Source organism: Amblyomma mixtum, chromosome 5 (assembly GCF_055824585.1).
Source record: "Amblyomma mixtum isolate Tamu chromosome 5, ASM5582458v1, whole genome shotgun sequence".
Lineage (NCBI taxonomy): Eukaryota > Metazoa > Arthropoda > Arachnida > Ixodida > Ixodidae > Amblyomma > Amblyomma mixtum.
This window is the reverse complement of record NC_143016.1, coordinates 160,687,233-160,698,625: the sequence shown is the minus strand read 5'-3', so window position 1 is coordinate 160,698,625 and position 11,393 is coordinate 160,687,233. Positions and strand designations below refer to the sequence as shown.

Below are 11,393 nucleotides of genomic sequence, written 5' to 3'. Positions count from 1 at the left end.
CCTTGAGCCGCCATAGAGTTTATTACTATTGCCTAGAGGGAAAGCTGGCAACCCGTCTATGGGAGTTTGCATGGAGGCCCTTCGAGACCACTTCAGCCACCATGGGCGCTCAAAGCATCATGGGGCGGTGAGCTACCGGCTGCAAAACTACGACTTTTGGCCAAAAATAATAGAAAAATAAAGCTGTTCGATAACTACGAATGTCCTAACGTTCAATATCCTGGATGTAAATTTCAACAAACGAGCAGAAAAGCATGTTAATGCATAGTTCGCCCCAAATAAGAGATGGCTGGCTTTCTTATTGGCCAAGTAATGAACACTATAAAAACTATTATTTCGTGATTAACAGGCGCATTTTTAAAAGTAAATAAGTTTTCAAAAAACATTTTGTTGCTTAGATACTTTAAGAGGTTTTTTAGTGGCATTTTGGAATAGCGAAACATTTTACTGGCGTCGTGTGTCGTTGCGTTTTCATGACTATGGTTTTGCACACTGCGTTCGCGCGAAAGTCGTCTGCGCACCCACGAACAGTGTTTTGAGTGGAGGAGGAGGATAAACTTTATTTTTAACAGTGTTTTGGGAATGAAACCTCTTAGTAGTGCCACTCCGTGTTCCCGAAAAAATACGACTGTTCCGCAATGAGTAGCCAACCGTCCCATGATGCTTTGAGCGTCCATGTTGGCTGAAGTGCAGCGCCGCCAACTTTTCCTGTAGGTAATAGTAAGAAACTCTGTGTGAGCCGCCTTTGCCTAGCAACGCCGCAGCCGCGCTCCAACAGATGGCGCCGCCGGCGACGTCGCTGGCGTCGCCGCTCTCTCCACCAGATGGGCTCCGCTGGGGTAGAAGAAGAAGAGTTGTCGCCTCGCCGGGTTTATATATAAAGGTTGTCCCAGCTAACTTCGACCAAGATAAAAAAAAAACAAACTAAGCGGTCTTCAAAACTGAAATCACGTGCATGCTGTTTGGGTTTATCTAAAGTTGCAGTACCAATTTTTAAAGCGAAAGCCTTTAATGGCTGATGCTCGTCGGGTCCGTCCATGCTTGCGGTGTCCGTCCGTGGTCGCGGTGTCCTTCCTTGCGCTGGAATCGTGCCAACTGTGGCCTCGCCTCCGCGCAGGGGCGCAACGACCTCCGTAATTTCCTTTCCTCTAATTCATTTTCTTCACTACGAGCCCTCTTTCTGTTCCTTCTTTCACTCCCACTTCCTCCCTTACTCTGCAAACGGATGACGGGTGTCCACCGAGAGATGAGAGACAGTTGCTGCCTAATTTCCTTTCCTCAAACAGAATTTTCATTTTCTTCACTACGGCTCCTCTTTGTCTTTCTTCTTTCACTCCCACTGCCTTCCTTCCTGAACCGCGCGGTTCGGGTGTCCACCACGACGGTGGCTAGGCAACGGCTCTTGCAGCCGCAACAACACAAAAGCGCAGTTCAGGCGTCCACTGACCCAGGGAGCCAATTATGAGCGCTTCCTTTCCTTAAAATGATCGCAGTGTAAACGTCAACGGCAACGCCAGTGAACACAATGCGCCCGACAGTAAGGGCACTCAGTATACCGCGATAGAGCTCAGCTCACCGGGACACACATATGGCCTCACTATTATTAACATAGACAGCAATCCTAAAGATAAAGGCAGAGTTATTCCGGGCATCCTGGGCTCCTTTCCTCCCTCAAAGCCCCTTGTGGTGGGTGATTTTAATGCACGTCACACGCACTGGGGATACACCTCGCATACCCCCAAAGGTAACCTCATTTCTACCGCAATGGCTGATTACAACCTGAGCCTCATGACAAACCCCACCGTACCCGCTCGCATTGGCACAAGTGTCACCCGCGACACACCATACCCGATCTCACATGGCCCACACCGAACATAATCGTTAAAGTTGGGGAGGAGGGATAACCGCAAACTTGACAGGACTGAAGATTGAGAAGAGGACAGGACGAGCGGTTCACCGAAGCGTGGCCTTGTGGTAGAGCATCCGCCTCGCATTCGGGAGGTGCTGGGTTCGATCCCCATTGCCGCCGGGTACCCACCGGTTTCTTTAATGGGTACAAGATTTCCCCTGGCCTGGTGCTCAGCTCTTCTAGGGTGAAATGCTTGGGAAAAGGGTCTTAGACCAAACAGTTGCCTTGACGGATGAGTGATAAGTTCCCCCGCCAAGCAACCATAAGTCCGCCTCGTGCGGCATAAGCCTAATTTGTGGCCGGGTTTATTTCGCTTTGTCCACACGGCTCTCTGCCCACAGTGACGGGATTTGAAGGCGCAGGCTCCTTTCCCAAGCAAAGTGGCCCTAGTAAGCCGAGCACCAGGCCGGGCCATAGCTTGTACCCATTTTGAGAAAACCGGTGGGTACCCGGCCGGCGGCGGGAGTCGAACCCACCACCTCCCGAAGCCGAGGCGAGCGCTCTGCCACGAGGCCACGGCTGCGGTACCGCTCGTCCTGTCCTCTTCTCGATCTTCAGTCCTGTCAAGTTTGCGGTTATCCCTGCTCCCCAACATGTCTGACCAACTGGCCCAAAGCTTCCCCTTGTTGAACCTTATAATCGTTAAATCTCACACGGTGGTCCAAGACAGCCTTGAAAGTGACCACTTTCCAGTCTCCACTGTTAGTGCTTACGATTCCAAGATTTTCAACCCTCGTTCGCAGCTTCTCACTGACTGGGACCAATTGCGCTCGTACTTGGCAGCTGATTCTACAGAATCCCGTACTGTCACTGACTGGACAGACCGTCTGGTGAAGGCCATCCAGGCGAACAGCAAAAGCATCCAGGCGAACAGTGGGCTCGGCGGCACCGGTCGGCGCACAATGTTAAATTGTGTGCTCTCCGTTCTTCAGGTATTCCTGGCGGTAGGCTCACCCGGCGATGGCATCTTTCCACCACCCTCGGGTCGATACACTTTGCCAACTTCAACAGGACACGCTGTAATGTTCCGCCCGGTCATCACGCTGGCAGTAAAGCCGACAACGCAGAAGCACGTGGACGATATCCCCCGGCTGGAACACGAGTTCGGTGCGACATCCGGGACACCTGCGTCATCCGGGACTTCGTGGGAAGCCTTTAAAAGAAAGAGCCAGCACAGCGGACGACTTAGTGGGCTCGGCGGCACCGATCGGCGCACAATGTTAAATTGTGTGCTCTCCGTTCTTCAGGTATTCCTGGCGGTAGACTCACCCGGCGATGGCATCTTTCCACCACCCTCGGGCCGATACACTTTGCCAACTTCAACAGGACACGATGTAATGTTCCGCCCGGTCATCATGCTGGCACTAAAGCCGACAACGCAGAAGCACGTGGACGATATCCACCGGCTGGAACACGATTTCGGTGCGACATCCGGGACACCTGCGTCATCCGGGACTTCGTGGGAAGCCTTCAAAAGAAAGAGCCAGCACAGCGGACGACTCAGTGGACTCGGCGGCACCGATCGGCGCACAATGTTAAATTGTGTGCTCTTCGTTCTTCAGGTTAGTGACAAATGGTTCAATGTCAAATCTGTAAAGAGCAATTGCGTTGGTCTTGTTGTGCGGCCGAGCCCGCAGTGCTTGTTGTGCTGTTGCTGTGAAATGCTCTGTGTAGCCAAATTGTTGCTGAAGCTCAGCGGTGACGTAGAGGAGAACCCCGGTTTCGGATAAATTGGATGATATACACGTTATGGTGTCAGCGATTAAGGCGTCTCAAATTATTTTACAAAATGGTTTGGAATGTGTGGAGCGTAGGCTGACCGAAATGGAAGCATCACTCGCCACATTGAGGGAAGACCATGAAAAGGTAAAATAATGCGTGAAAGCAGTCAGCGACATGGAAAAAGAATTTACACAAGTAAAGAGGAAAATCGACGATCTAGAGAATCGTAGTCGAAGGAATAACTTGGTCATCTTCGGTTTAAATGAAGGCGCTAAAGAAGACAGAGCAGCACTGGATAAAGCAGTCATAAAAGAGACATTTGAAGACATGCTGTGTATCGAGGTCCGTTCTGTAGAACGAATTCACCGAATTGGTTCTAGAAATGCCCGTCGCGAACGACCTGTTATCCTGCGATTTTACGATTTTGCCGAAAAGATGGAAGTATTGCGCAATTTCTTCAAGTTGAAAGACAGTGCCATATCGATATCCATGTCGATAGTCATATCGATGCCATATCGATATCATCCGTTTCTCGGAAAGTGTCCGAGAAACCCGTCGAAAGTTGTGGGAATCATCTAAATTCGAGCGCTCGAAAGGCGATAAGGTAGCCCTAGTGTTTAACAAACTCAAGGTTAATGATGATCTGTATATGTGGGACGACACAGAAAACAAGCGACATCTAGTGAATCGAAAACAAAACACTGTCAACGGCAATACCAGTGGGCAGGACTGACACAAGAATACTACAGCACAACTTACAATTTTAAGCTTTAATACCAGAAGCATTGTCAATAAAACTGACAAATTAGAAGAACTTTTGCTGTTGTATTCCCTTGATGTGGTCATAATCAGAGAAACATGGTTGCATTCCAGTATAGACGATCATGAAATAATCCCTCCCTCCTACTCGCTACTTCATTCAGATCGTGATGGCCGGGGAGGCGGGGTGGCTATTGCCATTAAACAAAGTCTGACATTCCAGCAAGACCCCGGAATAGCTAATCGTGAAAGTTCTTGGTGCAATTTAAGATTTAACGAATCTTCGATATTAATAGGTGCCATATACAGACGTCCTGGGGAGACTGAAGATTATCTTATTAAAATGCACGACTTCTTACGTAGCAAAGTCAATGAGCGGACTAAAGTGTTGATAAGTGGAGATTTCAACCTTTCGGGAATTGATTGGGATACAATGACGATTGGAAATAAAGAAGTGCATAGCTGTGAGTGGCTCCTAGATATAATGTTCAGTCTCTCATTGACGCAAATTGTTAAAGAACCTACTCGAGTGCAAGGAAACTTCCCCGCAATTCTTGATCTTGCCTTCCTGTCTGAATGATTAAATCCAATAATTACAATAGAAGAAGGTATCTCTGATCACAAGGTGCTTGTATTAACATGCTGTAACTTCAGCGCGGATAATAAACGCAGTATAAGTTCTTCGATGAAAGCAGTGAAAGACTACAGCAGGGCTGAAGATGAGAGTGTAATAGACTTGCTTGACAGCGTGAGATGATTTTTCCCGAGGATCCCGAGGATCAGTGTCCGTAAACAGCCTGTGGGTAAAACTAAAGAATGCGATTGCGCACTGCGAATACAACTTCATTCCCACAAGACATAAAAGAATTAAACGCAAAGCTCCGTGGATAACGCGTTCAATAATACACCGGAAAAGAAAATTGCGTAGAAAGATAAAAATGGCTGAGGCTTAACTTGGTTAAGCCTGGAGAATGCGAAGCATCATCGTGTCGCGTAATTTGGACCCGCACAACCACAGCGACGGCGCGAGGTGGGCCCCCGTTTCTCCACTGTCGTGACGTCATGTATCACGTGATTTGGAGGCGCACAACCACAGCGACGGCACGAGGTGGGCCCCCGTTTCTCTACTGTCGTGACGTCATCGTGTCACGTGGTGTGACGTCATGTATAACGTGATTTGGAGGCGCATAACCACGGTGAAGGGCTGAAGTGGTAGCTAAAGTAGTATGCTTCGCATAAAAGAAAAGGCAATACATTAGAGGTGGCTGCGCTGTCAAGTCAACTGAGGATGGAGATCAGGGCAGCAAGGAGGTTATTTTTTACCGACACATTAGCAAATTTCTTGGAAACACAACCACAGAAATTCTGGCGATATTTGGCGGAGCCAAGAGACCACACCAGAAAATTAGAAATTGCTGGCATAGTCGTCGAGGACGAACACGAAATAGCCAATTCCTTCAACACGTATTTCCAATCAGTTTTCACGCAAACAAATGCGGTAAGCATAGCTGAGACAACTTTTGATTCTTTGTTGCCCGAGATAATAATAACTGAGCAAGGCATGCTAAACCTACTTCTGCAGGTTGACACGAAAAAATCATCCGGCCCAGACAGTATCCCAAATCTGTTTTTGAACCGATATGCGCAGCAGATATCCCCTTTCCTGCATACTATATTCATCGAGTCACTGAAAACTGCCACGCTCCCTGCTGACTGGCTTCGCGCGAAAATAATACCCATTCATAAACACCGAAGCAAATTAGTAGTTGACAACTACAGACCAATATCTCTTACAAGTGGTTGTTGCAAGCTTATGGAACACATTATTAACAAAGCAATTCTGAGTTATTTGAAAGAAAAGAACTTATTGAATCCGACACAACACGTTTTCCGAAAAGAGCTGTCCACAGTCACGCAATTATTAGAAATAACGCATGACTTCATGAGAGCAATCAATTCCCGATTGACAGCAACAAGTTGACAGCATTTTTATTGATTTTTCTAAGGCTTATGACGGTGTTGTGCACTCTAAATTAATTCACAAACAAAGCTCATAGGCATTAATTCGGAAGTAATAGCATGGATAGAAGCTTATATGTCAAATCGCACCCAATATGTAGTTATAAATAATAATGAATCGGAAACCTTAAAGAAGTTTCAGGTGTACTGCAGGGATCCGTCCTGGGACCTTTATTATTCCTTATATATATTAATGTTGTTTGCTCTGGTATTGTCGATGGGGTGAAAATCAGACTTTTTGCTCACGACTGTGTGATTTACACAGTCGTGCGGGGAGTCGAGGATCAATGGAAACTCAATATGTCATCAAATAACATTGCTCTCTGGTGCGAAAAGTGGGGCATGAAAATAAACGCAGAAAAAACTAAGTATTTAAGTGTAAGTCATAAAAAATTGTGGTTAAGGTTCAGCTACACTCAAGGGGGGTCCGTTCACAACCAAGCAGACTTTGTTAAGTATTTAGGGGTAATATTTACACGCAGAATGAAATGGGATGTACATATTAACAACACCTGTGCAAAACCGTTTAAAACACTAGGATTTTTACGAAGAAAATTAGGCAAGGCTCCTCGTGAAGTTAAAGCCTACAAAACTCTAGTTCGACCAATTCTGGAGTATGGTAGCATAATCTGGAACCCGCATCAACAGTACGTGATAGATTGCTTGGAAAGAGTGCAAAATAAAGCACTACGATTTATCTACTCGAAATACACCCGGTGTGAAAGCGTCAGTGCTCTTAGAACACAAGCAGGCATTCCCACACTTGCGAGTAGACGTCGCGTTGCCGCCATGAAGTTTCTTTTCATGCTTTACCATGGGTCACTCCGTATCAACAAAGATCAGTATGTGCAGCCACCACACCGTCACACTAAACGAAAAAATCATGATAAGCACATCCGGCCATACGTAACACGGTGCAATACTTTTAAGTTTTCTTTTTTTCCGTCGTCCTAGAGATTTGGAATTCTTTGCCACGGGATGTTATTGACAACGATTCTGTGTCTAGCTTTGTCAATAAGGTAGAATCTTTGTTTTACTCAGTGCCATAACGCGGAAGCTTTTTTTTCTGCTCTTTTCTACAGTTTGATTTTGGTTGGAATGATGATCTGTTCCAGGTAATAAGTTCGAGTGTTAATATATTTTACAAGGTGTTGTATATTGTGAATACCTTTGTAACCCACTGCCTGTATAGGCCTGTGAAAGGTTTACATTATTGCTAAATAAATAAAATGAAATAAATTAAATTAAAAATACCCATAAGGCACCGCAGGTTGTTCCGCATCTGGCTCATTTATGGGAGGCCCGACAGGGACTTCTCAAGCGCTGGCGTCACCAGCGACACAATCGCAAATTGAGACTCCGCATAGCCGCTCTCACTGGCGAGGCAGAAGAATACGCTTACACGCTAGCCCGCGTGGACTGGGCAACCTTTTGTAACGATCTCAAGGGCACATTAAGCACAAAACGCACGTGGTGCCTCTTACGCGCTCTCTTAGATCCAACAACCACTAAATCTCAGACACAAGTAAACACACAACGTCTAATACAACTAGAGCTCCAAAAGGGCACCGACGTAATTGGCCAATTACGGGACACTTATATACCCACACCCCTTCAGTCAGTAGATCCACCCAATCTACCTCCACCTAACACATAACTTGATGCCGACATCATCTTAAACGAAGTCCGCCGAGCACTCTTCGTATTCGCCGCTTTACGGCGCCGGGGCCGGATGGCATAACGTACAAGACACTACTCAATCTGGACGAAGCCTCCCTCCAGGAACTCACGGAGCTCTTTAATAACCACTGGCAAGCTGGGACGCTCCCATCAGCCTGGGCCCATGCCAGCATGCGATTTATACCCAAACCGGACAAACCCCTCACTCTTCAAATTTTTGATCCCCAACTCCTTAACGACCTGTGTCGGCAAGCTCTTCAAGCATGTCATTCTCAGTCCCCTGCAACCGTTTCTAGAAACAACAGGCTTTCTCTCCAACGCTGAATTCAGCTTCCGCCCAAACATCTCGGCGCAAGACGTACTTCTTGCCCTTAAAGAGTCCCTCTTTTGCACCAAGCGCCATACAGCCAGTACGCGAGCCATACTGGCCCTGGATATTCATAAGGCTTTCGACACAATAAGCCATGACCATATCCTCACGACATTAGCCACCGCGGGATGCGGCACCGCATATGGCAATATATTCGGGCCTTCCTTCAGCGACGCGCGGCAGAACTCCACCTTGGGGATATTGCATCCCAGCCTTTCCCCCTGCCTAACTGGGGTACCCACAAGGGAGGGGTGGTTCTGTCACCTTTACTTTTTAACATTGCCCTAGCGCCACTGGAAAAGGCCCTTGCTGCTATCCCAGGGCTCCACACAGCCATATAAGCAGATGATATAACCCTCTGGACAACGGAAGGATCCCTTGGAATAGCCCGGGATATCCTGCAATCTGCCATAGACATCACCACCACTCATTTAGCAAACACAGGACTCCGTTGCTCTCCAAAGAAATCGGAACTCCTGCAGCTGGAACCCCTCCCTAGTGCTAGTGACCCCCAGATTGAACTGCACATGTACGGGAATCCAGTGGCCATTGTGCCTCAGGTGAACAGGTCGCTGCACTTATCAGGCAGGTGGCAGTACGCAATCAAGGGTTGTCAGAACGCGAGACCCTCAATATGACAAATGCACTAATCATTAGCCGCATTACATACCACCTCCCATATCACATACTCACTCAGCGGCAAATACAACAGGCAGACATCCTAATACGCACGGCTGTCACCTCCGCCCTACGTCTTCCATGCACGGTTAGCACGAAACGTCTCCTGGCCACTGGTACCCACAATACAGTGATCGAATTAATTGAGGCTCAACGCTCCAACCAATTAGTCCGCCTGAATCGCACAGAAACAGACAACGCCTACTGCGACAGCTACGTCTCAATCCACCCATTCCCACCCCAACAAGTCCTACTCCTTATATGATTTCTCTGTGCACTCAGGATCACATATATGAGAAGCCCCTACCGCGCAATATGAGCGCTAGTCTCCATCAGGGTAGGCGGCAGGCACGAGCGAGCGATTACACGAAAACCTACAGCAACCGCTCCGATATCCTTTATGTCGACGGGGCAGAAAATTTGAAACCAGGATATTTCACGGCAGTCGCAGCCTATGAAGACGGCACAGTGGGGGCCGCCGCCACTATCCGGACTAATTCGCCTGCAGAAGCGGAAGGAGCCGCCATCGCACTTGCGCTGGCCCACTCCACCATTGACAAAAACGTAATCGAAATTTGCAGAGATTCCCAGGCCGCGTACCGCCACTACCTAAAGGGCGTGACGACGCCGGCAACACATCGTATTCTTGCCATAGTCACCTCTCTGGACCGAACGGTTACTCTGTCGTGGGTTCCTGGGCATGCCTCGATCCCCGGTAATGAGCGCGTTCATGCGCTGACCCGAGACCTCTCCTCCCGGACACCGGAGACCAGGCACCCAGTCCTGCGAAAGAGGCCCCATCGGTCCTCTCTACATATCATCAAATCACAACATTCTACAAACTCAGCCGCATGACACTGCCACCACCCCACAGTACCTTGGATGGATGGATGGATGGATGGATGGATGGATAGGAGCGCCCCCTTTGAAACGGGGTGGTGGCAATTGCCACCATGCTCAGCTTTTCTTTATTTATTTTTTTTTTGTTTACTGTGTTGGCAATTCTCATTAAGATTCTCCATCAACTTTGCCTACGGTTTCCTACTATTCTAACCTTATGCCACATCTCTGCTTTTCAGCCACCAATCCTCCAATCGCTTTTTGCTGACTTCCACTGCAGATTTATTTACATGACCATTGTTATCTTTAAACCCTAGGGCCTCAGAAAGAGTGACTGTGCCTGCATCGACATTGTCGCCTTCATCCAGCGCCCCATGGCGGCAATTACAGGCAGGTTGTTTTGTTTCCCCCCACCGTCTCTCATGCTTTCACCGCACGTTTCCATCTGATTGTACCACCTGTGGCGTGCTCAGATCCACACTTTTCCACTACCTTTGGGAATCTCCTTTACTGCTGCTTTACGGACCGCTCAGCCCGCCGACCGGAAATATCTGGTGGATGAAGCACATGGACCCAGACTACGACGGACAACATGTGTGACCAGTCTAGGCTTCACCGACATGCTGTGTAGTTGTGCATCAATTGACGCCTACGCCCAGAACAAGGAACATTGGGACAAAGTACTAAAAAGTACTTCACTTCACGACCAGCTTCGGGCTGTCCAGGAGGCCCGCGCGGTGGCGGAGAGCTTCGGGCTCTCTGTGCCTATGTGGGACCTGCCCTCTGCACCTGGCGCCTAGCCGAGTGTCCTTCAGGACCCCTACTGTGGGAAATAAAGTTATACCACCACCATCGGGCTTTACGTGAAGCTCAAGCCCATGGACTCCTGGACGAGTAGGCGACCACCCTGGAAGATTTTTTGTGTAATAAAGTTGTTTCCATCCATCCATCCATCCATCCATCCATCCATCCATCCATCCATCCATCCATCCATCCGTCCGTCCGTCCGTCCGTCCGTCCGTCCGTCCGTCCATCCGTCCGTCCGTCCGTCCGTCCGTCCATCCATCCATCCATCCATCCATCCATCCATCCATCCATCCATCCATCCATCCATCCATCCATCCATCCATCCATCCGTCTATCCGTCCATCCATCCATCCATCCATCCATCCATCCATCCATCCATCCATCCATCCATCCATCCATCCATCCATCCATCCATCCATCCATCCATCCATCTGTCCGTCCGTCCATCCATCCGTCCATCCGTCCGTCCATCCATCCGTCCGTCCGTCCGTCCGTCCGTCCGTCCGTCCGTCCGTCCGTCCGTCCGTCCGTCCGTCCGTCCGTCCGTCCATCCATCCATCCATCCATCCATCCATCCATCCATCCATCCATCCATCCGTCCGTCCGTCC

At 48.6% G+C, this 11,393-nt stretch overlaps 1 pseudogene; it reads left to right on the top strand.

The window, feature by feature from the left end:
- The first annotated feature begins 1,764 nt into the window (after window positions 1-1,764).
- LOC149344312 (uncharacterized) lies at window positions 1,765-4,364 on the top strand (annotated as a pseudogene).
- The last annotated feature ends 7,029 nt before the right edge of the window (window positions 4,365-11,393 follow it).